This window comes from Mustela nivalis (assembly GCF_964662115.1).
Source record: "Mustela nivalis genome assembly, chromosome: 20".
NCBI lineage: Eukaryota > Metazoa > Chordata > Mammalia > Carnivora > Mustelidae > Mustela > Mustela nivalis.
The window spans coordinates 41,115,715-41,143,052 of NC_139039.1; the positions used below are offsets into that span (position 1 = coordinate 41,115,715).

The following is a 27,338-nucleotide window of genomic DNA, read 5'->3' on the forward strand; positions in this document are numbered from 1 at the left end:
GGGTGGCTCAGTGGGTTGAGCCGCTGCCTTCGGCTCGGGTCATGATCTCGGGGTCCTGGGATCGAGTCCCGCATCGGGCTCTCTGCTCAGCAGGGAGCCTGCTTCCCTCTCTCTCTCTCTCTGCCTGCCTCTCTGCCTACTTGTGATCTCTCTCTGTCAAATGAATAAATTAAAAAAAAAAATCTTAAAAAAAAAAAAAAAAGAAGTAACTTGAGCTGGGTTTTTGCTTTATAGGTAAAACTGTGGTGTATTCAACCTGACTGCTTGTATCAGGGTTCTCCAGAGAAGCAGGACCCAAAAGGGAGATATGAAAAAAAATTCTTATAAGGAAGGGGCTCACAGGGTTCGCCCATCAAGTGCAAAGTCTACAGAGTAGGTGGGCAGGTCAGAGACCCAGGAGACCTGTGTTCCAAGTCTCAAGGCCACATCTGGAGAACTATCTTTTGCTCAGAGGAAGACAGGCTTTTGGGCTAGATGGGCCTTCGACTGATTGGCCAAGGCCCACAACACTAGGGAGGGCAATCTGCTTACTCAAAATCTAGTGATGTAAATGTTACCCTCACCCAAAAACCACACTCACAGGAAAGCATTTCATTTAATATCCGAGCACATTCACACATAAGACTTGCCATCATGCTGCGTATCTGAAGAATTATAGTTTATCTTCCATGCAGTGTGGACCATAGGAAGCAGCACACAGAAGCATGTTGTGTGGTGTTGGCAGTTCAGAGACAGAGCCGCAAGGAGGCACAAGCCATGGGGGGGAACAGGAAAGGAGAGGGAGGGGAGGGAGCCAGACGTTCTCCAAGGTGGGGGACACCCTGGTGCGCGTGGCTTCAGCTATCACCTGTGCAGAGCTGGCTCTCCCTGTGAGGGCGGTGGGAGCACTGTGTGGTGGTAGCTGTTGCGGGGAGGGAGAGACCATGACCGGTGCCATGTGCCCCAGGTGAAATTTGGCCCGGCCACCCTGTGAAGACTGGTGTAACTCCTGAGAAGGAAGTCCGTGTTTAGGGGCCTCCTGTGATTTTGCCATACGGCATTTTCTAGAGGAACAGCTGGAATTGGGGCCCGGAGGCTGAGGAGTCAGTGTCCTCGGCCACACTGTTGATGATGAGCCCGAGATAGTGGAAAACCTAATTTGTATCTCAGGACCCCACCTTCCACCGTAACCTAAAAACCTTGCTCCGGGGCCTCTCCCTGAGGGTGGCTTTGCAGGCTGGTATGTCCTGGACGCATAGGCTGAGGTCACTCCCCCATGCTGGTGGGATCAACACAGGGCGCAGCCACACGGTGCGCCGGTGCCTCCTGAGCCCACGGGGGCCTGTGTGCATCTCCCTCTGCCTTTCTGTCCTCAGTCACAAAACCACTCCGTGCGTCTGCATTTGGCCCAGGGTGGGTGACATGGGGTTCACCCGCATTTTTGTGGCCCTGAAGGCACAGCAAAGGTGACACACTCACCCTGGAAAGCAGAGGAGAAGTGACATACCCCCCATCATGGACGCCTCGCAGAACACAGCATCGGACAGTTGATAGTGGACATTACTGTTGCGGATGAATATCGCGTTTATGACAGCCCAGTGGACGTGTTTTAAAATCCTTGTAGATATTGGAGGCTGATGGGGAATCCTTGTGACTCTGGAGGCCGGTGCACAAGGACGCTGCTGGGGTTGGCGACCACAGGGAGGAAGACGCAACTTCCAAGCTCATTGTTAAAGGGAGTTAATGTTTCAGGTTAACGTGTTCCGTGTTTGACATGAAGGTGATCTTCACGTTAAAGATGCTGGGATCAATCCTGTCCATGCTCCTGTCTCACAAGCAAGTCGAGGGTCTCTTCTACAGTGGCTGCACAGTTTGGGGAAGCGGCAGTATCTGCCGTGAGGACGGGGGTGTTTTCTGCGGCTGAGAGACATGGGCGTCCTGACCTCAAAGCCGCTTGTCCACGAGGAGTCCTTGGTAGGACACGCACTTTTCCGCTCGGTCTTCGGCAGGGACCCGTCAGAACGGCGTTTCTGGTCCTCCTGCAGGTAGACGGCACCCAAACGTGTGGCCTGGCGTCGGTTCAAGGTCAGGACACGTGAGCCAGAGCCCTGGCACCCGTGGACTCTGGGCTTCACCAAGACCACAGAGTGCAGCCCCCCGTGGTAACCGCCTGTGCTGTGGCCTCGGCCGTGGGCATTAGGGCTTGTCTGGGTGGACATGGTGGCATCACTAGAGGTGGGGCATTCTGACCCAGGACATGTGTGACCCTACCCTGTGCGGCCATCATGGACACAGACGTCCCTCAGAGTCACAGTGCAGCGGCCTCAGCGTGCGTGCCAGGCTGCTCAGGCGCCGGGCCTCTGCTTCCTCGCTGGGGACCAGAGTCACAGCAGCGCCAACAGGAGGGTGGTCAGGAGTGAGGGAGACAAGCTCCATGGTGCCCAAGTTGAGCTTCTGGGCTGGGCTTTCCAGTGGGAGAGTCTTGTGTCCCCAGAGGCCGGCTCGCACCTGCACTTCCTGCACGTCCCGGGGCCCAGGCCCGCCATGTTCCGGGCAAGCACGTTACCACTAGGAGCACGCGGAAGAGGCTCTGCCCCGCCGTGTCTCCTGGGGCAGGAGGCTGCTGGAGCTGGCCCTTCGAGGAAGAGAGGGGTCGGGGCGGCAGGCAGCATCTCGCCCCCCAGGGACAGCAGGGGGACAGGGTTGGGAATGGAGCGAGCCAATGGGAAATGCACCTGTCTGGGACCATACGTCACTCCCTCAGATGATGTTTCTTTTTTTTTCTTTTTTTTTTTAATTTATTTTTTTTTAATTTATTTATTTTCAGCACAACAGTATCATTATTTTTTCACCACACCCAGTGCTCCATGCAATCCGTGCCCTCTCTAATACCTACCACCTGGTACCCCAACGCCCCTTCAAACCCCTCAGGTTGTTTTTCAGAGTCCATAGTCTCTCATGGTTCACCTCCCCTTCCAATTTACCCCAACTCCCTTCTCCTCTCTAACTCCCCTTGTCCTCCATGCTATTTGTTATGCTCCACAAATAAGTGAAACCATATGATACTTGACTCTCTCTGCTTGACTTATTTCACTCAGCATAATCTCTTCCAGTCCCGTCCATGTTGCTACAAAAGTTGGGTATTCATCCTTTCTGATGGAGGCATAATACTCCATAGTGTATATGGACCACGTCTTCCTTATGCATTCGTCCTTTGAAGGGCATCTTGGTTCTTTCCATAGTTTGGCGACTGTGGCCATTGCTGCTATAAACATTGGGGTACAGATGGCCCTTCTTTTCACGACATCTGTATCTTTGGGGTAAATACCCAGGAGTGCAATAGCAGGGCCATAGGGAAGTTCTATTTTTAATTTCTTGAGGAATCTCCACACTGTTCTCCAAAGAGGCTGCACCAACTTGCATTCCCACCAACGGTGTAAGAGGGTTCCCCTTTCTCCACATCCTCTCCAACACATGTTGTTTCCTGTTTTGTTAATTTTGGCCATTTGTTAATTTTGGCCATTTGGTGTAAGGTGATATCTCAATGTGGTTTTAATTTTAATCTCCCTGATGGCTAGTGATGATGAACATTTTTTCGTGTATCTATGAAAGACCCACAGCAAATATCATCCTCAATGGGAAAAAGCTTGCGTCCTTCCCGTTGAGATCAGGAACACAACAAGGATGCCCACTCTCACCACTCTTGTTCAACATAGTATTAGAAGTCCTAGCAACAGCAATCAGACAACAAAGGGAAATAAAAGGTATCCAAATTGGTAATGAAAAAGTCAAACTCTCTCTCTTTGCAGATGACATGATTCTTTATATGGAAAACCCAAAAGACTCCACCCCCAAACTACTAGAACTCATATAGCAATTCAGCAACGTGGCAGGATACAAAGTCAATGTACAGAAATCAGTGGCTTTCTTATACACTAACAATGAAAATGCAGAAAGGGAAATTAGAGAATTGATTCCATTTACTATAGCACCAAGAACCATAAGATACCTGGGAATAAACCTAACCAAAGAGGTCAAGGATCTGTACTCGAGGAACTACAGAACACTCATGATCTGTCACTCATGAAGGTCCGCACTTATCTGTGGATCCGTAAGTGTGGAATCCAAGCTGAAGATAGCTGAACTACCTCCACCAGGTGTTTGTAGGAGTCCGAAGCAGACCTGACACCGACACAGTAAGACGACAAAGGGCCAAGGAAGTCGCCACACTGACTCACAGAGCACCTCAGCTGTCCCAGGCGAGAACGTTGTATTCCTGTTACCGTGACTGTTTTGCGTAATGAGTAACTTTCTTAGAAAGGAGCCGGGAGCCCAAGACTCAGCGCTGTGGTTGGCTCTGCAAGAGGAAGGAGAGCTAAGATTTCCAAGGATCCAGAAATTTCAGACCCTGAAGGCAACCATTGTTGTGCCCCAGGGTGGCTTGGCTGCAGGCATAGCTCTGGTCCTTCTGGCAGTCGCGTCCCTGTGCCTCTCATACGAGTGACCCACAGACACCTGCTTCATGGCCGGGTGCGTCTCCTCCATCCTGACTTCCACCGATCCTGAAGGACACCCTCTTCAGATTGAGCGATCTCGACATCTAAGTAAAGACATTAATCTTTCCTTTGGACTGGAGAGGTCCGTGCTGTCGGGCGCAGAGCTGAGCATCAGTGAGTGTGTTTTGGGTAAACGGTTGGATGGATGAAGCGTAACGAAGGTTACTGAGCAGTCCTTCCTGCTTTTCATTTAGTCCCAGCGAACCACGGAAGAACCTGGACTAGGGGAGGGGACACGAGACACACACACACATCCCAGTGCTGGTGATGGCGTCACCACAGTATCCGGACGCGTCTCACAAGTCACCGCGTGCACAGCCCTACACCCACCCAGAGGAGAGCCAAGGGGTTTGGCAGAACTGGGGCCGCGTCACCAAACGTGCGAGTGTCACCATCACCCAGCCCCGACGAGAGGAGGCGGAGCGTCTGCAGACACGGGAAACCATAGCAGACGGCGAGGCTTCAGGAAAGAAGTGTGTTGGGGTAAGTGTTCCTCTTTCCATTTCTGAAAGTTGTGGTCCCAAGTCTCAGAATAGATGCATTTCCACAGGGTCTGTGGTGTGGTTCTGCACGCGCATCCCTCGGGCGGAGGCAGGGCACCCCACCGTGGCCGCGACGGGAGAAGGGGGGAGGCACCCCGACCGAGAGACGTAGGCTGCGCCCACGGGCCTTAGAGGGTGAGCGGCCCGTGGTTTTCAGGTGATTTGGGCACGGAAAGGCACTCGTGTGACGGTCTCCACGACGGCTCCGCCGCCCCCGGCGCTGTCCTGCTGTCCGGGCTACACGGCCACCCCAGCGAGCTGGACTCGTCCTTGCCGCCGAGGACGCGCCCCACTGCAGCCCCCACTAGCCTGTATGTCTTCAAGTGCTTGATGGACGTTTGCCAGACGAGTAAATGACCGACAATCAGGTCTCATGGATTTTCAGACTTTCAAGCCATTTTAGGCTTCGGTCACTTGTAAAAACCTGGCAGAGAAAGGCAGGCCTCGGAGCCGCTCGGAGATCTCGTGAGCCGAATACCGTGTGTCTTCTCTTGTTCGTGAGCTTTGGGCGTTCGTCACCTACATGTCTTTCCTGGTGACACACGTCCCCCGTTGAGTGTCATGGATATTTAATTTGTTTTTAAAAACTTGGTTGTATCTGCATATGTAAATTCAACCAGTCACACTTAAATTCTCTCCCAGAAGACCAGTGCATTTAAAAAATACCTTTGGCACAATATTTGGCTAAACCTAATTAAAAATACTATTTTTTCCACTTCACATGCATGTTATCTGTGTGGTGAGGTTCATAATTCATTTTTTACACAAGTATCATTTTGTGCCTTCTACATGTGGACACAGGCATGCACACAAACACATTAGTGGACCACAGATTCCATTTACTATCATCTCATTTTTTAAAAGATTTATTTATCTTAGAGAGGGGCACAGAGAGCACGAATGAGAGGGAGGCAGAAGCAGAGAGAGAGAGAGAGAGAATCCCAAGCTGATCTGAACTGAGCTCGGAGCCCAACCCGGAGCTTGATCTCACGACCCTGAGATCATGATCTGAGCTGAAGTCAAGAGTCAGACATGTAACCGACTGAGCCCCCAGGCACCCCAACTGTCATCTCATTTTAAATAAATACTGGAAGTTACATACAAATAAATCTTTTTACTCGGGTGAGTGACCATTAATAAAGATGGGACAGATTTGCAACGATTTTCATTGTCCCGGGACACAGGGCCATGGGTGGCTGTTACTTTTGTTGGACCAAGTGTTCTTTGGCGTCCAGGCTCCCTGTCCTTTCAGCACTCGCCCTACATCAAATTGCGCTACTTTTGTGTTGTTAATTCTATTCTCAATTGCCTTTGAGCCTTTCTGATTGGAACAGAGAGCTCGCACTTGACATCGACCAGGAAGACCCCGTCCGATTCTCTAATTGACCCACACTGATCTCGGTTTTGCTCTTCCCTCTACTGATGGAAGAAATTGAGTTGAAAGAGAAAAAACAATGATGAAACACAAGCTTTTCTTCCCTGTCTTTTGAGTAGATGTCTTTGTGCTGCAGAAGAGTTCTGCACCTTGTACATCTGGTGGGATTAACCATGGGGGGATCCGGAAACATCTGCTCCTGTGGAAGTCGGTATCGCCCACAGTCGTCACAAAGAGCGTCAGACAGAAACCTCTCCAAATCAGAAGAGAGAACTCCAGCGACTTCAAATTAGGGTACCCAAAAGGATGGGAATGGTGACAGGCAGAACTAAAGTGTAGAACACTGAGACGCCGACCATGCCAAGGCAAAGGAACCCACTGACTTCCTCTTAACAATCCATTTGAAGACAAAAGAAAGTCACTTCTTTTTACAAGTCAGTGAGCTGCAGGCCATGTGCTTGGGTCCACCAGCAGGAGAACGGTCATGGCAGCTGAATAGATACTTGACCGTGAGACCCTTTATTTAAGAAGGGAAAGCCATGCTTAGCGTTTTTTCTGTTGTGGAAAAAGGAGATGTTATGGTACTTTACTAGCTGGTTAATTTTTGGAGAAAAGTTTTATATTGTTTTTAAAGCATCTTTCAGACAGATGCTAGATCTGCAAAAATGCAGGTCAACTAGAAAGTTAAATAAATTAGATAATCACTTTCTGTTTTGTTGACAAGGAACTGACCTATTAATTTGTCATCTGTAGGCTGGTGTGATGCTACGTGCTTATTACATTCCACTACCTCTCAGGTCATTAATTAAACTAAATAAGCACAAATGAATTTCAATGAGACTATCTCCTTGGTACACGCTCTTTCACCTGCTGGTGATTTCCACGCCTGGAGACCATGCAGCTCTACAGCCAAGGAGCTCAAAAGGCAGAACTCAGAAGACACCTCTTCTCCCCCGACTGCCCAGCCACTGACAGGTGTCCTGTAACGTGAGGGCGCTCTGCTGAACTCTTTGCCCTGCTCAAGGCTTTGCAGCAGATGTTCACAAGAGCCCGTGAAGACAGGAGGGCCCCCACGAGCCGCTGCGTGTGAGCGATGCTGCAGGCCAGGGACAGCTTCGGGCTTCTAATCGCTGCCGGGCTCCCGCCAGCTCTGCCAGCCACGGAAATCGTCACGTCCCTCCCCGGAGGCTCTTCCCAGAGTGTGGTGTCCACGTCTTCAGGGAAGGATGAAGATCAGCCTCGCACACAAGTCTTCAGACACCTTCTGCTTGGCCTCTGTGCTGCAGGATTTTCCCCAGGAAGGTGAATGAGGTGAATATTTTACTGATTTTAAAAAGAATTTGCTTCCCCAGTGTACTCTTTGACAAAACGAGCAACAGAAGCCACTTCTGGCTGATACACACCAGAAAGGGACTTAGTGGCAAGATCCTGGGAGGGGGACTTGTGGGAGCTTGAACCACAAGCTCAGCACAGCAAGGCCAGTGGAGGCACGGGGGAGCCGTGACGCTGCGGGAGCCCTGCACACCGTCCCCAGAGGTGGCTGCCGTGTCCGCTGCCACACCAGCAGGGTCACTGCTCTCCCTGCCCTCTGCTCCACTCCGCTGCTGACTCGGCTCCCAGCACGGCTCAGCCGCATGGAAGTCAGGGCACAGACCTTGCTCGGGGACGCTGGCTTCTGTCTGAGGAGCTCGGCTCCCACCCCTGCACTCCCAGCGTGGGGATTGCCCGGACAGAGGAAGGACGATGGGGATCGTCTGCGCAGAAAATCCCAAAGAATCAATTCAAAAAACCCAAAACTCCTGGAACTAATGAGTGATGATAGCAAAGCTGCAGGATGCAAAGTTGATACCCAGAAGTCCGTCGCTTTCTTATAGACCGGCAATGAACAAGTGGAATTTGAGAGTAAAAACATGGTGCCATTCATTTTTATTTTCACCCCCACAGTTACATACTTAGGTATAAACTTAATGAAACATACACAAGATCTGTGGGAGGAAAACTATAAAATTCTGATGAAATCAAAGAACTATAAGCGGAGAGAGAAGCATGTGCATGGTTGGAAGGACTCGTACGGCCAAGACGTCAGTTCCTCACGACGTGATCTGTAGAGTCCGTGCAGTCCCAGGCAAAATGCTGTTACCTGGGGCGCCTGGGTGGCTCAGTCATTAGGCATCTACCTTTGGCTTGCGTCATGATCCCAGGGTCCTGGGACTGAGCCCTGTAATGGGCTCCCTGCTCAGCGGAGAGCCTGCTTCTCCCTCTCCTGCTGCTTGTGTTCCCTCTCTTACTGTCTCTCTGTGTCAAATAAGTAAAATTTTTTTTAAAAAATTCTGTTATTTTGTGTATATCAATGAACTAATTTTGAAGTTTATATAGATAGGTAAAGGGCCCAGAATAGCCAACATAATATTGAAGGAGAGAAACATAATGAAACAATGACACTGCCAGCCTTCAAGACTTACTGGAACACTAGAGTAGTCAAGACCGCGTGGCACTGACAAAACAGGAGACAAATGTATTAATGGAACACAATAAGAGTCCAGAGACAGACCTGAGCCAATACGGGCCGCTGATCTTTGACAAAGAAGCAAATGCAAGCCAGCGGAGAAGGGGTGGTCATGTCAACAAATGGTGCTGGAAGAGGTGGACGTCCACATGGAAACAAATTAATCTGAACACAGACCTTATATCCTTTACAGAAATTAACTCAAAATGGATCAGAGACCTAAATGTAAAATATAAAGCCGTAAAACTCCCAGAAGAGAACATAGGAGAACACCCAGCTGAGCTTAGTTTTGGTGATCATTTTTCTTTTGAAGATTTTATTTATTTGACAGACAGAGATCACAAGCAGGCAGAGAGGCAGGCAGAGAGAGAGGAGGAAGCAGCTTCCTGCTGAGCAGAGAGCCCGATGCGGGACTTGATCCCAGGACCTTGAGATCATGACCTGAACGGAAGGCAGAGGCTTAACCCACTGAGCCACCCAGGCGCCCCTGGTGGTCATTTTTTAGATATGAAAGTAAAAGCATGACAAATAGCACGGAGGACATGGGGAGATGGAGAGGAGAAGGGAGTTGGGGGAAATTGGAAGTGGAGGGGAACCATGAGAGACTATGGACTCTGAAATACAATCTAAGGGGTTTGAAGGGGCGGGTGGGGGTGGGAGGTCGGGCTACCAGGTCGTGGGTATTAGAGAGGGCACGGATTGCATGGAGCACTGGGTGTGGTGCAAAAACAATGAATACCGTTATGCTGAAAATTTAAAAAAAAAAAAAAGTAAAAGTAAAAGCATGGTCCATGAAAGAAAAATTGACATGTTCACTGAAACTAAAATCTCCTGCTGTGTGAAAGTATTAAAAGAATGAACAGACAAGCTAGAGACTGGGAGAAAATCTTTGCAAAACACACATCTGATAAAGGACTTGTATCCAAAATATACAAGTAACTTTTAAAATTCAGCCATAAGAAATCAAACAATTAAAAACGGACAAAAGATCTGAACAGAAGCCTCACCAAAGAAGCTATACAGGGAGCAGATAAGCCTGTCGACATCATGGGTCACTACAAAATCGCAAATTGAAAAAATGAGCCCCCACTGTGCACCAGTTAAACGGTGGAAAGACAAAAACACTGGAAATGCTGAAGTTGGTGAGGATGTGGAGCAACGGGAGCTCTCATTTGCTGCTGCTGGGAATGCAGAATGGCGCAGACTTTGGAAAACAGCTCAACAGTTTCTTAGCAAACTAAGCACGCTCTTACCATATGATGCAGCACTTCTGTTTCTGGATATTTACTCAAAAGAGTGGAAACCTGTGTCCACACAAAATCTGCCCATGAGTGTTAAGAGCAGCTTTATTCAGAATTGCCAAGACTTGGGAGGAATCAGGTTGTCCTTTGGTGGGTGAACGGATCAGTAAGTGGTCCGTCCATGCGATGGAATATTTAGCTCTAAAACGACAGGTGCCATGGAGGCGTGCCGCATGTTAGCACTGCGTGGAAGAAGCCAGTCTGAAACGCTGAGCCTGTACGATGTCGATGATACGTTGTTTCCGGAAAAGGCCAAACTGTGGAAACCGTGGTTTGCCAGGAGTTAGGGGAGGGGGATAAGTCGGTGGAGCACAGAGGACTTTTAGGGCAGTGAAACTACTCTGTGTGATATTATAATGATGAATGTATGTCCTTATACACCTGCCCAGACCCACAGAACGCACAACACCGAGTGGGAATCCTGTACTTTGGTCAGTAATGATGTGTTAATGTTGGTTCATCCACTTAATGAATTTTCACCCTGATAAAATGTGTATGCAGATAATTAGGAAACTGAAATGGGAAAAGGAGGTATGTGGGAACTTTCTTTTTTTTTTTTTTCTCTATGTGGGAACTTTCTGACAATTTTTCTGAAAACCTAAAGCTGCTCTAAAATATAAAGTCTATTAAATTTCTAAATGAAATATACCAAAGCACTGCATACATGGACTGATCCATATTATATGCTGAAACATTGAGAAGGAGACACTGAATGTTCATTATGCCTGCCTCAGAGGGGTAGGCTATGGATTGCTTTTTCTTCTTTATGCTGTATGAATTTTATTTTTGTGCAATGAGAATATGATTTTTTAGTCATTAAAAAACAATAAAAGTAGTTCATTTTGTTCTTTTTGAATAGGATACCCAGTCTCACCAGTGTAACTGTTCTTGGGGGACAGTGGAGAAGAATGTTGGAAACTGTTACTGGCCCGGAGAAGCCAGGCACAGATGTTTTCTGTTACTCCACAGAACCCCAAGACCCACCGCTTCAGGAGCGGACACTAAAATGAGAACAAAGGTTGCAACAGTCCCGTGTATCTCCAGCTAGTTCAGGGCAGCTAGTTCAGGGCAGTAGAAGGTATATGGGTAACGGCGTAGCTTAAGAAAGGACCTGAGCAAGCACTCCACGGCTTGTAGACCGCGCTCTGTAGACCAAGCTCCCTGCTGAAATCCGTGATGAGGACGTGCTCTGACTCCCTGGGACTCTGGACTGGCGCAGGTGTTCAGGGGATGCGAATGAAGGCCGCTTCATCGCCTCCGGCCTCTCCCCGGCGGTCTCACCGATTCTCTCTTGCGCATACAGGAGTCCTCATGTATTTGCTTATGGTCCTGTTTTGAAAGAGCTCTGTGATTTTTTGTTAACTGTTTTGAGTGAGGTCAGAGGGTTTTTGTTTTTTTGCTTGGGGGTTAATTATGACCTTCGGTTTTCCCCAGTCAGTCACCTCTCTCCAGAAGCGTGGCTGTGGGCAGAGGGTGCTGCCCCATGCTTGTTGGATGATCATTCTTTTGTGGGAGGGAGCCCTTGTCCTCAGAATGGCTGAAGTTCAGAATGACTTTGGGTAGCAAACAGGGCTTCACAGCAATCAAGTTTGATCAACTTTCAGGACAAACTGTTAGGAGCAGTAGGTGACGGCAGATTCGGGGGAGAATGCATGCACAATGCAAAAGGCTGAATCACCCGGGTCACCAGTATAAGGAAACAACCGCTGAGGAGAGGCCGGAGGTCTGGATTCCAAGACCAGCTGCTTCCCGGACTAGTCCTGGCTCCACCCAAACCCTGGATCTGTGACCTTGGGTAAATGACATATCCTTTTGGAGCCTCAAGTGAAATGAGATTGCATTAGCTCACTGGTTTTCAAACCATTTTTGGCCATATGACCCTATGTTTAAATGAAATTTAATTACACAGAGAAACCAACCTAGGAAAGAGATAAAAGAGGAGTGTTTCAGGCAGGAATGGGATTCTGGGTGCCCTGCGGCCTGTAAGGGGCACAGGTCGAACAAAATTTGAGCATGTTCTTGTCATGTGAAGTCTAAGTTTCCTTTCAGCCGGAACATGCCACGTCCTCTGTCAGTCTTACGGTTTCTGCATCTAGCCGACCATACTCAATTTTAAGAAGTTAAACTCTCTTTGTACTTACTAGATATTAAGAGTCACAACTAGAACCAGAGGTAAAATGGTAATCTAGGATCAAAGCAGATTGGCTTGGCCCTAACCAACCCCGACGTGCTGTTCTGATATTGGACACAGAGCTTCAGCGCGCTCTCTGTGAAGAGGGAACGACACTGCAGCTGCCAGCCCGGTGCAGGGGTGCAGGGGCGCAGGGGCGCAGGCGTGCGGGCATCCATCCAGTGACAGAGTGAGAAAGCCCTGCTGGTGAACGCAGTCCAGCAACACCCATCGCGCATCTGTTAAGAGTGAAATAGCATGCTGGGCACAGCAAAAGAACGTCAAGAAATAGCTGAAATCTGGTCTCGGATCTGCCGTGGCCACCGTCACTGCTGGGTAAGTGTGAGGTTCTGTCTTCGCTGCTCTGAGCACACGGTGGTCTCACGGGTTTAAGCAAACCTTATGGAACATGGAGGAGAATGTTTGTAAAGCTGCTTCCTGGAAAGGGTTCTATCGGAGATAAAGATTATCTTTGGCACAGAAGCCAAAAATAAAATATTTACCTTTCTGAAAGGTAATGTCCTTGACGACATACCTGCGAGGGTCCCTTCCCTGAAAGAGGAGCCGATCTGATCTCCTCCCTTAGAAGTGACAGACGAGGACTCCCACGAAGGGAGTGACTTTTTCCCTGTTTCCGCCACGAGTGTAACTAAAGCGTACAGCGTGTAAAGGAAGCAAGCAGACTCCGGACGATGGGTGGGAGGAAGACACCCGAAGCAGGGACTTGGAGCTGAGGAAGCCGGAAGCCTGGACACACCAAGAACGCTCAGCGGAGCCCCCAAGAAAGTGACTCTCCCGGCCAGAGCCGCAGGGAGGGGGAGCCCAGACAGACAGAGAGGACCGTGGCCGCAGCCCCACCCACCCCAGCAGAGGATGGGGGAGACCCTGCAAGTGCTTGGTGTGCGGCGCAGCACCTCCTGCAGGTGACGCAGTCGATGAGCCTTGACCAAACTGAGAGAAACCAAGAAACAAGCGATGGATATCTGGATGGGGCAGAGGGTTCACTACAGACCGTGCTGACGTCCAGGGACAGCCAGAGAACTTCGTGGGCAACTGTGGACACTTGACAGCTTAGGGGAATGGACTGATCCTTCTAGAAGCAGAACACTGTGGTGCAGCCAATATGACAGAGACAGTTGGAGGAGCCCTGGAAACTACAAACCTCGAAGGCGATTGAATTCGTAATTTAAAAACTCTCCCTCTCCAGGTTCAGATGGTTTCACTGGAGAATTCTACCCAGTGTTTATGGAAGCATTAACACCAGCCCCCCGTATTTCGAACAGAAGAGGGAATACTTCCGAATTCATCTTTGAAGATGGTGTTACCCTGGTGCAAACACCAGACCAGCGTGCATAGAAACAAACCACAGACCAACAGGCTTCATGGATAGAGATGAACAATTCTTATTTCTTGCCTTAGTTCATTTAAATTCCAAGTAGTTAACGCACAGTGTAATATTGTTTCCGGTGTGCAGTACAGTGACTCCCACTTGCACACACCAGCCATGCTCCTCGGAACAGCTGTCCGCCTCCATCGCCAGCACCTGCTCCCCCAGCCCTGCCCGCTCCCTCCTCCTGACCAGTGGTTGCTCTCGGCAGTTACGGGTCTGTTTCTTGGTTTGCGTCTCTGTCTTCTTTCCTTTGCTTGTTTGTTTTGTTTCTCGAATTCCACATGGAAGCGAAACCATATGGTATTTGTTTTCTCGGACTCACTGATTTCACGTAACTCGACAGTCTCTGGCTTCACCCAGGTCGCTGCGTCCTCTCTTGCAGCTCAGTCATATTCCATCCACCACATTTTCTTATCCATTCCTCGGCCGATGACCCTGGTGGTCCCCATAGTGTGGCTGTTGTGGACATTGCTGCTAGAAACATAGGGATGTATGTATCCTTTTCAATTAGGGTTTTCGTATCTTGGGGGTAAACACGCAGTGTGATTACTACATCATTGGGAGCCTCCATGCTGTTTCCTTGGCGGCTGCACCAGCTCGCGTCCCCACCAACAACCGCAAGAGGAGCCCTTCTCTCTGCATCACCAACCCCGGCTGCTTTCTGTGTTAATTTTAGCTGTTCTGGTGGGTGTGAGGTGGCATCTCACTGCAGTTTGGGGTTGCATTTCCCTGATGTGAGTGATGCTGAGCCTCTTTTCATGCGTCTGCTGGCCATTTGTATGTCTTACTTAGAAACAAGTCTACTCATGTCTTCTGCCTGCTTTAAATTGGTTTACTTTGGGGGTGTTGAGTTTTATAACTTCTTTATATATTTCGGATGGTAACACGTTATCTGTAATGTCATTTACAAGTACCTTTGCTCATTTCATAAGTTGCTTTGTACTTGTGCTCGCTTTGCTGTGCAGAAGCTGTTTGTCCTGGTGACGTCCCAGGATTCTTCGTTGCTTTTATTTCCCTTGTCTCCGGAGACACGTCTAGGAAGAAGCCACTGCGGCTGAGGTAGAAGAGGTTGCTGCCTGTGTTCTCCTCAAGGATTTTGATAGATTCTGTCTCACATTGAGGTCCTTCATCCATTTTGAGTCTATTTTCGTGTGTGGTGTAAGGAAATGGTCCAGTTTCATTCTTCTGCATGTGGCTGTCCTGTGTTCCCAACACCATTTGTTGAAGAGACTGTCTTTTTTCCATTGGACATTCTTTCCTGCTTTGTCCAAGATTAGTTGACCATAGAGTTGAGGGTCTATTTCTGGGCTCTCTATTCTGTTCCATTGATCTATGTGTCTGTTTTTGTGCCAGTACCATGCTGTCTTGATGATGACAGCTTTGTAATAGAGCTTGAAGTCCAGAATTGTGATGTCACCAACTTTGCTTTCTTTTTCAATATTCCTTTGGCTATTCGAGGTCTTTTCTGGTTCCATTCACATTTTAGGATTGTTTGTTCCAGCTCTGTAAAATATGCCATTGGTATTTTATTAGGGATTTCATTGAAAGTGTAGATTGCTCTGGGTATTACAGAGATTTAACAATATTTGTTCTTCCCATCCGTGAGCATAGAACGTCTTTCAATTTCTTTGTGTCATTTTTAATCCTTCATCTGTGTTTTATCCTATTTAGATTAGAGATCTTTCACATCTTTGGTTAGGTTTATTCCTGAGTATGTCACTATATTTGGTGAAATTATAAATGGGATTGTTTTCTTAATTCCTCTTTCTGCTGCTTCGTTATTAGTGTATAAGAATGCAACAGATTTCTGTGCATTGATTTCGTAACCTGCAACTTTACTGAATTCATTTATCAGGAAAAGATTTTTTTTAAATTTTTTTTAAATTTATTTATTTGACAGAGAGAGATGACAAGGAGGTAGAGAAGCAGGCAGAGAGAGAGGAGGAAGCAGGCTCCTTGCTGAGCAGAGAGCCCGATGTGGGGCTCGATCCCAGGACCCTGAGATCATGACCTGAGCCGAAGGCAGCGGCTTAACCCACTGAGCCACCCAGGCGCCCCATCAGGAAAAGATTCCTAACACAATTTTAGCAAATAGAAGACCGTGATATTCGGAGAGAATCACACACAAATGACCAAGTAAGTTTCATTCCAAGATAAATATTCAAAATCAATCATATTTCTGTTTGATAGCAATGAACACATCGGTACCAAAATTAAAAGCAAGATACTATTTATAATCATTAAAAAAGAAATATGTGTAAATGTAACATTGTCTATGAGGCTTGTGTGCTAAAAACCATACAACAACAACAAAATATTTAAAAAAAAAAATCAAACCGAGTAGAGAGACAGTTATTAATGAAATACAACAACCTGGTAAAGTTGTCACTTGTCCCCAGTTGATGTACTGGATGAACAAAATTCCTGTCAGAATCACAACAGGGTTTTGGAGGTGTAGACAAGATTCTACAACGTATGAGGAAAGGCAAGGAAATAGGATAGCTAAAGTAATCTTTCAAAGAATGAAGTGGGAGGAAACCCCAGCCAAGTTCTGACCACAGTCATCACGAACACACGGTCCTTGCTGAGGGGTGGCCCATGGCAGTGGATCAGAGCAGAGGACCCAGAAGTAAACCCGCGAGAATGGGCCCGATCCATGTTTGATAAAGGCACAGAAGCAGTTCAGTAAGGAGAGGATGGCCTTTCCCACGAATCGTGTGGAGCGACTAGCGGCGTGTCTGCAAAAACTGGACCTCGGCTGCCCAGCGTGAGACAGCGCCTGAACCTCAGTGTCACCGCATGCGAATGGACTCCGAATGGATCCTGACTTCAGTGCAAAACACAGAACTATAAAAGTGTTGGGAAGACTATAGGAGAAACTTTGGGGTCTAGAGTTAAGCAAAGTCTTTCTATTTGACACTGAAAGCACAAAGAAATGATTTCCAAATTGGACTTCATCAAAATTTTTCAACTTTTGCTCATTGAAAGATCTTGCTAGGAGGAGATGGGAAGACAAGCTTCAGAGTGGGAGAAAACGCTCCCAGTCAGAGACCCAGCAGAAGCCCGGTGTCCAGAGTACAGGCGGGCGCTCCAGACTCCGGAGGACGAAGGAGCACCAGAGGGTCTGCGGACGGCAGACAAGCACAGGAGACGTTCGTCCTGTCAGTCGTGACAGAACAGAAATCGCGCTCCCTGTGAGCCGCTTCCTCTCAGAAGAAACCTACGGAGGCTGACAGTCCCCGGCCCTCCTTCCGTGGCCGCGGGCGTGCGGGCGTGTGACGGGGAGGCCACCCGGCAGCAGGTGCACGGGAACCCGCCTGCGGCCCCTGCATCCGGCACCGCGCTCCCGGGCGCGCCTCCCAGGAAAGCGGAGACACGTCCTCGCACGGGCCAGCTCGCGCGTGTCACGGCCGCCTCTGTCATCGGGCTGGTGCCAGGCGGCGCGCAGGCGTCCGGAAGGAGCCAACGGCTGAGCAAACGCGGGCTCTCCGCGCAACTGCTCACGGTGAAGGGCTTGAGCGTGACCCTCGCAGCGACCCAGGCCCTCCGGAGAGCCGTACGGTGAGTCACCTTGGTCCCAGCGGCTCCAGGTCGTGTGAAGCTATTTCTACAACAGTCTTGGCGCGGGACGTCGCAGAGGGGAGGGCGGATGAGCCGTTGTCAGGGCCGAGAGGACATGGGGACACGGGGACTGCGTTGAGGAGCCCTCATGGCCGAGGGGCCGTGTCCGCTCAGTGGGCCGCGCACCAGAGCCTCCGTGTTCCTTCTCACGAGTACCTCAAAGACACGGCTTCGTCCCGACGATATGTCGCCAACCCCCCTGCGTGTAGCCTTCTCTCGGCCTGCCCGGGGAGCGAGTGGACGTAGCGGGAGCACCGATGCGCGTCCTCCCGGTGCTGTGTGTTTTCTTTGCTCTGAAGACCCCTCTGTGCTTCAGGACTCACCCCTGGAAACGTGAACTCTGATGCCGTTTTTCAGAGGATGATTAGTAACAGATAAACTTCCGAGCTTCCTGCAGCCTCAGAAACCGCGTGAACACAGAAGCCCCATTCCCACTCCCACAGAGACCGCGGAGAGAGGACAGCATGTCCTCTGTGGGCTCCTGTTTGTCATGGTGAACTGTGGGGTCAGAGGTCCTCAACACGCTCACGGCAGCCTTGCCAGGAACGTGCGGGAAGGTGCCCCCGTGGGAGAGGGGCCACGCTGGCCCCAGGGCTCCAGCCGCGGCTCCAGGAAAGAGCCACCTCCTGGCTGCAAAGGGCAGCGAGTGCGTGGGCAGGGGCAGAGCAGGGGCAGAGCAGGGGCAGAGCAGCTGCTTGTCAAGCAGAGAAAGCTTTGTGACGACAGGAGCGGCGACACGACGTCCGCTCCCAGTGAACGAGGGGGGTGATGGCTCTCTGCACCCCCCAACCCGCGCCTCTGCTCGCAGACACCCCTGCAGGACGTCCGGCGGCAGCTCCGGCATCACATGGAGACAGGCCCGCGGCAGGTGAGTGGCCAGGTCAAATGTCATTTCGGCTCCCCTGGTGTCCCCTGCGAAGCACAAGAGTGGACGGCCTCAGGATCACGACTCTGTGCACCCATGAGGCTACTTCCCTCCGTCGTTCCTGGGGGAAGCCGGCATTCCCGAGCGCAGGAGGGAGCATCTACAGTACCCTGGGGGTGGGGGTTGTCCCTGCTGCTTACGTGCCCGGTGCTGTCTCCAAGCGGTGCCTGCGAACACGTGCCTTCCCTCACTCACACTGGGGGGCTGCGATGCTCCCGTGTCGTCCAGCAGACGGTGGGGGCTTCGCGCAGCCCCGCGGCCGCGAAGCTGCTGTGAGACTGTGTGTCTGTCGGGATGGCGAGATCGCGGTCAGGGGCAGCGGGACATGGCCCGCAGCTCGGGGAGGTAGACAGCGCCTGCGTGGCCCCCTGAGGAGACAGCGGGCGGCCAGCCCTGCCCCTAGCCCTCCATGTCACCAGGGTGATGCCCCACGTTCCTCGTGGGGTCCCTGGGAGTGTCCAGTGAGGGGACACAGGTAGTCGTGTGTGGGGCGAGGCCCGGAGCCCAGTTGGCACGTCACTGTTTAACCAGAGGAGACCGGTGGCACGTGGCCTTCCTCCTCCGCGGTGGGCTCTGGGAGTGGTGAGCTCAGGATTCCTCCCCGCAGGCCACCCTGAAGGCCTCGCGGTTGGAGGAGGCACCAGGGGTCGGCGGGCTCCCTGCCGCAGACCAGAGCCGCGGTGGCCCCACAGACAAGGGCCAAGTGGGTTCTGGGTTTGCAGCTGCCGCTCCCTGGGCTCTGCCCAGTCTTAGCATGACTGGCCCTTTTCAGGGAGAAGTTTCCATAAGGTTCTAGTCACTGTGAGATTGTGTGACCTGTGCAGGGCCCGGAGGTCATTCACTCCCACCCCCTCGGGCTGTTGTTAGAGCCCCAGGTCACACCTTGAAGGGAAGCCCACCCAACCCAGCACCTTGTGCCTCCGAAGCGCCCAGCTGCTCAGACCCTCGTGGCCGGGAAGTCACTCCGGGGGTCTGGCCCGCATTCCTTAAATAATGAAGTACAACTGATGACCTAAAAGCACAAGCTTTGCTTTGCTGTGGTTCCTCTGGGTCTGACGTAAAATGGGTTTCGTGGCCTGCTTCGTGGTCACGGGAGTTGGAGGCAGCTGCCTTAGGGCCTGCAGCTTCCCAGAGAATGTCGAGAGTGTGTCTGCGGCGGGCCTAGATCCTGCGTCGGGAAGCTGCCCACCCCCAGGCCCATCCCATCCGGAGCTACCAGAGCCCTCGAGGTCGCAGGGCTCCCCACCAGCCAAGCCCGCATCTGAAACTCCCCAATTTTCACTATCCTGCTGGGCCCTGCTCTCCAGGGATGCTGGTCCCAGAGGGATGCGTGTCCTGGAGGTCAGGGTGACGGTTCTCCTTCCCATACGCAGGGCTCCGATGAACACTTGTCGGTAGAGACCACTGGTCTCGTGCCTTGTGATGCAGCCTGGATTGGGGGGTGTGCTTGTGGGGCACGACGGTGAGCCTGGCAGCAGAGCTCCTTCCGGGGCCCGGCACCGTGGCACTAACTCCATGCCGCTGCGCGTGCCGCTCTGCGCGGAGGACCGACCCCCGCCTCCGTTCCCGCCTGCCTGCACCTTCTGCCCCCCAGCCCTGTCTGTCTCCGTCTTCCTCTGTGTCTGTGTCTGTCTCTTTCTCTCCACCCTCCCCCACTTCCCTGCAGGCCACCCCAGGGAAGGCATGACCGCCTGCCTCGGGGGGTCGTCAGAGTGTGGTCCTCCCTCGGGGAATGTCTGCCGCCGGCACTGCACAGGAACGGGACGAGCTGCGCACAGTCGTGCCCGCACGGACGGGGGTTCCGGAGGGTCGTGTGTGATGGAGGCGCTCCTTCTGCTCAGGCAGTTTCTTCCAGGGACCTTGCTCTGGGGGGTAGAGGTGCAGGCTGGGTTCTCCAGGCCCCCCCCAAGGAGGAGGGGCTCTGCCAGCTGACCTCATTGCTTGGCTCCCAGTGTGCTCTGTGTTGCTGTTGGAAAGTGTAGCTAAAATGACAACCAAAACGCCACAGCTCCGAACTCCACAGGCTGAGGGTGTGGGTGAAGCTCAACTGTGACTGGCAGCCCCCCCCCCGGGCATGGGCAGACGGGCTTGGTGCCTCACCCCTGCACCTGCAGACCAGGGGAGCTGCCTGGTGCAGGGCAATGTGTCCTTTCCCTCCAAGGGAAGCAGCTGGTGAGGTCCCCACATTAAAATACCCCCCACCTGTTTGTGCCCCTCCCAAACCCAGGCCACCCCAGCTTTCATCCTGCCCCTCTACAGGATGCTCTCTCCTCCCCCAAATCAGACTCGGCCCCAAAAATATCAAAGCAAAAGAGACGTGAGAGACAGTCTAGTCTCGTAGCTGTTGATGCGGCCGCAACCGGAAACTCGCCAGAGTCCGCGTGTTGGCCCGTCGTGTGCCTGCGTCCGACGGCAGAGGCAAGACGTGCGGACAAAGAGGTGAGGGAGCCTGGAGACATGGGACGGGCTGTGGCCGAGCTCGAGGAAAGACGCCGTCTGAAGGGGAGAGGGACACCTGCAGAAGACCGCGGGCACGCACATGTGTGCTGGGGCCTGCATGTACGTGAGCACACGGGTGTGTGAGCACACGTGGACATGTGCATCTGTGCATGTGGGGTGTGTGTACGCCTGCGTGTCCGTGTGTGTGTGCGAGTACACACATGCTGCATGTGTGCGCACTGTTGCCAGCGGGGCGTGCCGGGTGTGTGAGTGTGTGCGCGTGTGAGTACACTCTCGTGTGCATGTGAGCACGCTGCTGACTTCTTGCACGTGTGGTGTGTGCGTGTGGGTGTGTGCACGGGGGTGTGGGTGTGCTCTGCTGCGTGCGTGTCTGCACGGGCACCACCAGCGCTGTGGAGGCCAGCAGGAGAGGCGGACTATGTAGGAAAGAGCTCATTTTCCCGGTGCCTGGTGCCGTGTGAGGACAGTTTCCTCGCAGTGTCAGAAGAGTCGTAATGGCCGTTGGGTGAGCGGCCGTCGTCCTGGTGAGCATCCGCCACCCGTCTCTTCACTTACGACACCTGCGGCTCGCGAATAAGCAGGGAGCTCCTGAGGCTCCGGCGCGCTGGGTCCAGGGGTCTGGCCTGGCCGAAGCAGCTCGTGTTCCCCCAGCCGTCTCCAGATGGGCTGCTGGTCACGGTGACCCTGCACGGTTCCCCGGGCGCCCATCACTCCAACGCTCCTGTGCCTCGGGCCGTCCCGGCCGAAGGGCAGAGGCGGCACAGGGAAAACGTGCGCGGCTCCCTCGTTCACAGCACAGGGCGGGCGGGGGCGCCTCGCTCCGCTGAGACGTAGTGCGGGAGCCGGTGCACCGACTCCCGTTCCCAGCGGGACCTGAGGACTGTAGAGACGTCTTGAGCGTGAATCCTCGCCCCTTTTCTGACTCTAATAAATCAAGCCTTCAGAGCAGAGTGTGCAGGCCTGGCCGCAGCTCGCGCCTCTGGGGACCACCTGTTGGCCGGTCGTGCTCTGTGTGGAGCCGGCCGAGGGCTCCGACTGCAGCGGGTTCTGGGGCTCACAGCCCCCCAGCTCTCGGGGAGTGTGGTGCCAAGTGGGCCTGGGACTGGAGTCCCTGTCTCGTCCCCAGCTGTCTGCCAGGGGCCACTGCTCCATGAGGCCACCTGTGTTCCTCTCCCATGGCCCCACCCCCGAAGCCAGCAATGTAGGCCCAGTTGTCCTCACACCCGTGGCCTCTGGCCTCCCTGCTGTCCCCGCTGGGGGACCCTCTGCTCTCAGACCGGACGACACCACCCGGGTCATCCCCCTGCCGCCAGAGAGCACGAGCGCCACCGGGGGGACGGTCCCAGGGGACGTCCTCTGTCCCGTGCGTCACCAAAGCCATCTCCACCCCTGAGCAGAGCAACAAGAGGGGACCCAGGAGAAGCAGGCGTGGTCATTTCTGGGCCAGAAGTGCTCTCCGAGGAAGGGGACCCTGACCTTCCCACCTGCCTTCCCGACGCCGGCAGCGCGGCCGTCTGGGGCCGGCCTCCCCGGCAGCAGTGGGGACGGGGGGACAGGGCGGGGCGGGGGAGCGGGCAGTGGCCGCGGATGCCACTCTCAGTCCTCCGGGACTCGGCGCGTCCCTGATCTTGGGCCCCGCCCTCCTCTCCGGATGGTCCTGGTGTTGGACGTACTTTCCCAGCTGTTGTGCTTTTCTAGAGCAGGAAGCGAAAATTGTCCTGATCCTGTTACTGCCGTTTTCTTGTGGTAAAATACACGTCAACTTCATCGTTCGTGGCAGCCGGTGCGTTCACAACACTGCGGACGACGCCCCGTCCGGCTCTAGGACTGTTGTCCCCCGAGGAGGCCCGGCCCGTTGGTCAGTGTCTCCACATCGCGCCGCGGCCCCTGTGCCCGTGGCTGTGTCCTCCCATGTTCCAGAGCATCAGACGGTGTGGCGTCCCGTCCGCCTCCTGGCTGTGTGCGGGCTCCTCTGTGCGGGGCGTGGGTCCGGCCTCGGGCCCCTCTGGGTTGGAGCAGTGTCCGCTGCGCGTCGCCCGTTTGTTCTTCGCCCGAGGGACGTCTGGGCTGGGTCGGCCTCGGGCTGGCGGGAGGGGTGCGCTGGGGCGCCGGTGGTCGGCTCATGGGCTGCACGCCCAGAGGTGGGATTGCCGGGCCACGCGCGGTCCTGTGTCCCTCACTGAGGGGTCATCAAGCTGCTGTCCGCAGCGGGCACGGCCACACGCACTTGAGCCACAGAGCACGGGCCTCCTGCCATCCCACAGCCACCGGCCTGCCCAAGCCGTGGGGGAGCCGGCTGCGTCCTGTACACGGGGGTCGCCGTGTGCCAGGCTCTTGCGTGCCCGGGTGGGGAGCAGCGGCCTGTGGTCTTGTGAGCGCTGGCCACCGTCTGTCCGGTGCGGGCAGACCCGACTCCGTGGCCGGCCCCGTGAGCGCCGCTTCCGTCCTGCGACACAAGAGGCAGCTGGGTCTGTCCGGTGTCCTCGTCTCGTCAGCGTGCCGCTCCTGTGCTGGGGCCTCATCAGAGCGCTTCGCCAGGTCCCGAGATCCTGAATATTTATTCTGTTTTCTTCCAAGAGTTTCAGGGTTTTCCTCCTGTTTCCTCCTCCATTTTGTTAGGACTCGCTCTGGGCTGGGTTAGCGTCTGCGGTGAGGGAAGGGTCCAGCGTCGCGGTGCCATGCGGGCAAGCCCGTGGGCCCGCTCCCCGGACGAAGATGGTGCGGCCATCCCTGCGCTCTCGGCCCAGGCCAGCGGCGCACGTGCGGGCTTTTGGCTCGCGGGCACTGCGACGTCCGCCCTGATCCCGCTTTCACCCCAGTGGCCCCGCGCTCGGCTTGGAGCTGTCGGCACCCCTGGGCTCCTGCCGCGCTCTCCTGTTCAGTGTGTGAATGTGTGTCATGGTAGATGCGGGTTAATAGCAAAAAATACTCATCTACCTCATTCATCCAGTGTCTTTTAAAGAATGTGTTAAAGATGTGTTTATAGCAGCTGTGACGATGGTCACATAATTAGTTCTCGGAAGTATTAGTACAATGAATTATGTTGATAGATGACTTGTATTCTATTGTAGATAATCTATAATAGATGTGATTATATTGATAGAACTGTCCTTGCATTCTTTTTTTTTTTTAAGATTTTATGTATTTGACAGAGATCACAAGCAGGCAGAGAGGCAGGCAGAGAGAGAGAGGAGGAAGCAGGCTCCCCGCTGAGCAGAGAGCCTGATGCGGGGCTCGATCCCAGGATCCTGAGATCATGACCTGAGCCGAGGGCAGAGGCTTAACCCACTGAGCCACCCAGGCGCCCCATCCTTGCATTCTTGATCACTGCATTATTTTAAATGTGTTACTGGGTTTGTTTCTGATTTTATTTACATTTTTATTTTGACATTTATAGGTGATAACCTGCAGTTTTCTTTTGGTCATGAATGTTGTATTCATTTTGTAGAAAATATCTGGAGGTTTCCCTGGTTTGCAATGTTTTAGAAATGTTTTGCAATCATGGGAATTATCTGCTGTCTAAAATTAGTCACGAGGCCGCAGTGGGAGAGTCTGGGCCTCTTGCTCTTGAGAATAAGTGTGTTGAGGGACGGTATCTTTCTCAATAATTTCTCTTTTTGTTTCTTACGTATCTCTTGGAGTCCATTTCGCTAGTATTTTTTTATCTAGAATTTTGTTATGGACTGTATGTATTCCTCCAAAATTCACATGTTAAATCCCGACACCCAGCATGATGGTATTGGGAGGGGCCTTTGGGATGCTCTGAGGTCCCGAGTGTGCAGGGCTGCAATCTGTGTCCTGGTGAGACGGACACCAGTGAGCCTGTCTCCTCTCTGCCCAGCAGCACAATGGGACCTCTGCCCCAGCAGCACATGTCCCACCCACGCCGGCATCTGATCTCGGAGGCCCAGCCTCCAGAGCTGTGAGAATTCTGTTGTTCACAAGCCCCTGATCCATGGTATTTGTTACGGCAGCCGGAACAGACAAGGACACTGGGTGTGGCTGACACGCGAGCCAGATTCTTAGATGTGGTCCGTTGTACCCACCATGAAGGGACGCGAGAACACCTCCAGGGAGATCCCAGAGCTTCTTCTAGTTGAAATGCAGGAGAGGCCGCAGTTCGGAGCTCTTGCTCACCGGGTCGGCCTGGAGAACAGAAGACAGACAGCTCTGTTCTGCCACCATGAATGGGAAAAGACAACTCATCCGTCCCAAAGTTAAATGTCCCTCTACGTTTTGAAACATAATCTATCATTTTAATGATAAACCACAGATTAAACCAGGAAAGGAATCTATGACTTTTTGATTCCCAAAAAAGTTTGAAAAAGAAAGAAAATTCTTCCTGCCCAGTGGGAGTCAAGGGGAAGCATCTAGGAGCCGAGACGCAGGGGAGTCGGGTCAGTCCAGGACACAGTGCGGCCGCCGCACACGTGATTTAAGGCCCACAGCTGCTGACCATGGGATTCACTTTCCATCTCCCACGTGAGTGCCTTGGTCATGCTTTCGTCTGTGCCTGGTTCTGTTCAAAGACGGACTTGTCACCCGTGTCCCCCGAGTCCCCTGGCTGCATCCGTGCACCTGACGCACTTGGCTGTTCTCTCTGAAGGGAAGTGACCTGAGCCTCACAGCACCGGGCAGCCGTGTCTGGGACCCACCACAGGTGAGCGAATGTTCCTCACCCAGGTGGGTGTGGACGCACAGGCTCCCCAGGGGTGGTTGTGTCCATGCATGCATCTGGGCCCCGTCGCCGGGCTGTGCCTGGAGCACGCGGCTCCACCGCAGCTCTGGAGGAATTCGGGGTTTTCTCTTGCGTCTGAGGGGAGGAGTGTGGCTGTGCCTTGAAGTAAGTGTCGGTGTGGCCTGATGGGCCTGTGGGGTCCTGGCTCACGCACGGTCAGAAGCCGGCCGTACGCCTGCCAGCCCAGCCAGAGGACAGACTTTCGGGACAGGAGCTCTGTCCTCGACACGGGGCTGCTGTTCCCGACTCCGCTTCGGGCCCTGCATGCCCGCGGTGTGTGCTTCCGTGTTCTGCCCGTTCGCCCGCTCGCAGGAGCAGAGGCGCGCTCGCACCGTCAGCGCCACAGAAGGTCCCTGGAGGTCCGTCCCTCTGCACTGGCCTGTCCCCCGGGCTGCCCTCCACTGTCCCTGGCCTCACTGGGCCCCCCGGAGCTGCACACGCGGGACGAGAACTTTGTGAGGTGTTGGGTGGGTTTCGTTCCCTGCGGAGGCCCCGGCATCTGGAACGGGGGCCGCGCTCCGTGATTGCTCGGAGTGGCCACGCCGTGTTTGCTGTCTGCCTGCTGGCCGCGCGGACGGCGCTGAGCTCCTGACTCTTCTGTGGTCTTTCTTCTGCTTCTGTTGGAAACGTCTGTCCGGTGCCGCATGAGCGTCTGGGAGGCTGCTCCCAACAGCGGCTCACGATGCTGGGGACGCTGGTCCCCTCCCGCGGGGGACACCAAGGTTCCCTCCAGGCCTCCCGCCACCCGCCCTGCAGCGTCTGCAGCCGCCTCCTCTCACGCACCTCCTCCAGGTGTCCCTTGAGCCCCCCCCCCGCTCCCACTGTCGGGCAGGACGGTGCAGCGTGACTTGAGGAAGAGGTTCTGCCATGTCCCTCCTCTCGCTGCTTTGTTCCCCGAGGCTGCCGAGTCCTAGGGACTCTTATTCTGCTGTAGCCCCAGACAGGGCAGGAGGGACCCTCCGGACGCTCTGGGGAAAACTTGTTGCCTTGTCTTCCCAGCATCAGGAGGCGCGGGGACCCTGGGCCGGTGGCCTCACACCTCTCACTCTGTTCCTGTGCTCGGAGCTTGCGTTCTGGACTCACACTCGCCCTGAATCCAGCAGCGGATCCGGGACCGTGTCCGTGTCGATGACAGACTCATCCGCGAAGTCCACGCGGCGGCCCCAGGTGGCGCATTCACAGATTCACAGGTCGTCCGGTGACGACCCGGACGTCTCTGTGTTTGGGACGTCATCGCTCTGCCTACAGAGATGCCATCCAGAGTACTCACCAGTTTTCCTGTCCAGGCTCCTGCCGTTCTCTCGATGATCTGCAGAAGCTCCTCACATGTTTCAGCGTAACAGAGTCCTGCTCGTCTGGGCAGCGCGGACCGTCTCTCTGCACGGCAGACACTCCTGCCGTGGGGACGGTGGCTTGTCCCTGTGGACTTCAGACGCTGTTCGATTTCTTTCCCAAGCTCAGGGATTGTGGTGTGGGAGTCTCATTTCCCCACCTACAAAGATCCTTACTAGGATCTTACTAGGATCACTGTCATTTCGTTTTTAACATTTTAGACTTGACTCATCTGACTTCACTGTCACGTGAATGTTCTAATGTCATTGCTGGTTCTGTTTTCTCCCGGGCAGTGATTTCCCAGCACCACTGACTACAGAAGCGTATCTGCCCCTGCCTGGTGACATCTCCCATTCCTCTGGGTCAGTTTCTGAACTCTCCTTGTTCTGTTTGTGAAGATGTTGCCGTGTCAGCATTATGCTGAATCAAAGATGATTTTCACC

At 53.4% G+C, this 27,338-nt stretch overlaps 1 long non-coding RNA gene across 1 annotated transcript; it reads left to right on the top strand.

Annotated features, from left to right (window-relative positions):
- Nucleotides 1–210: 210 nt before the first annotated feature.
- Nucleotides 211–27,338, top strand: LOC309855222. Its single transcript, XR_014306678.1, has 4 exons — nt 211–5,018; nt 10,649–10,790; nt 11,119–20,924; nt 21,304–27,338. It is a non-coding gene; the product is annotated as an uncharacterized lncRNA (long non-coding RNA).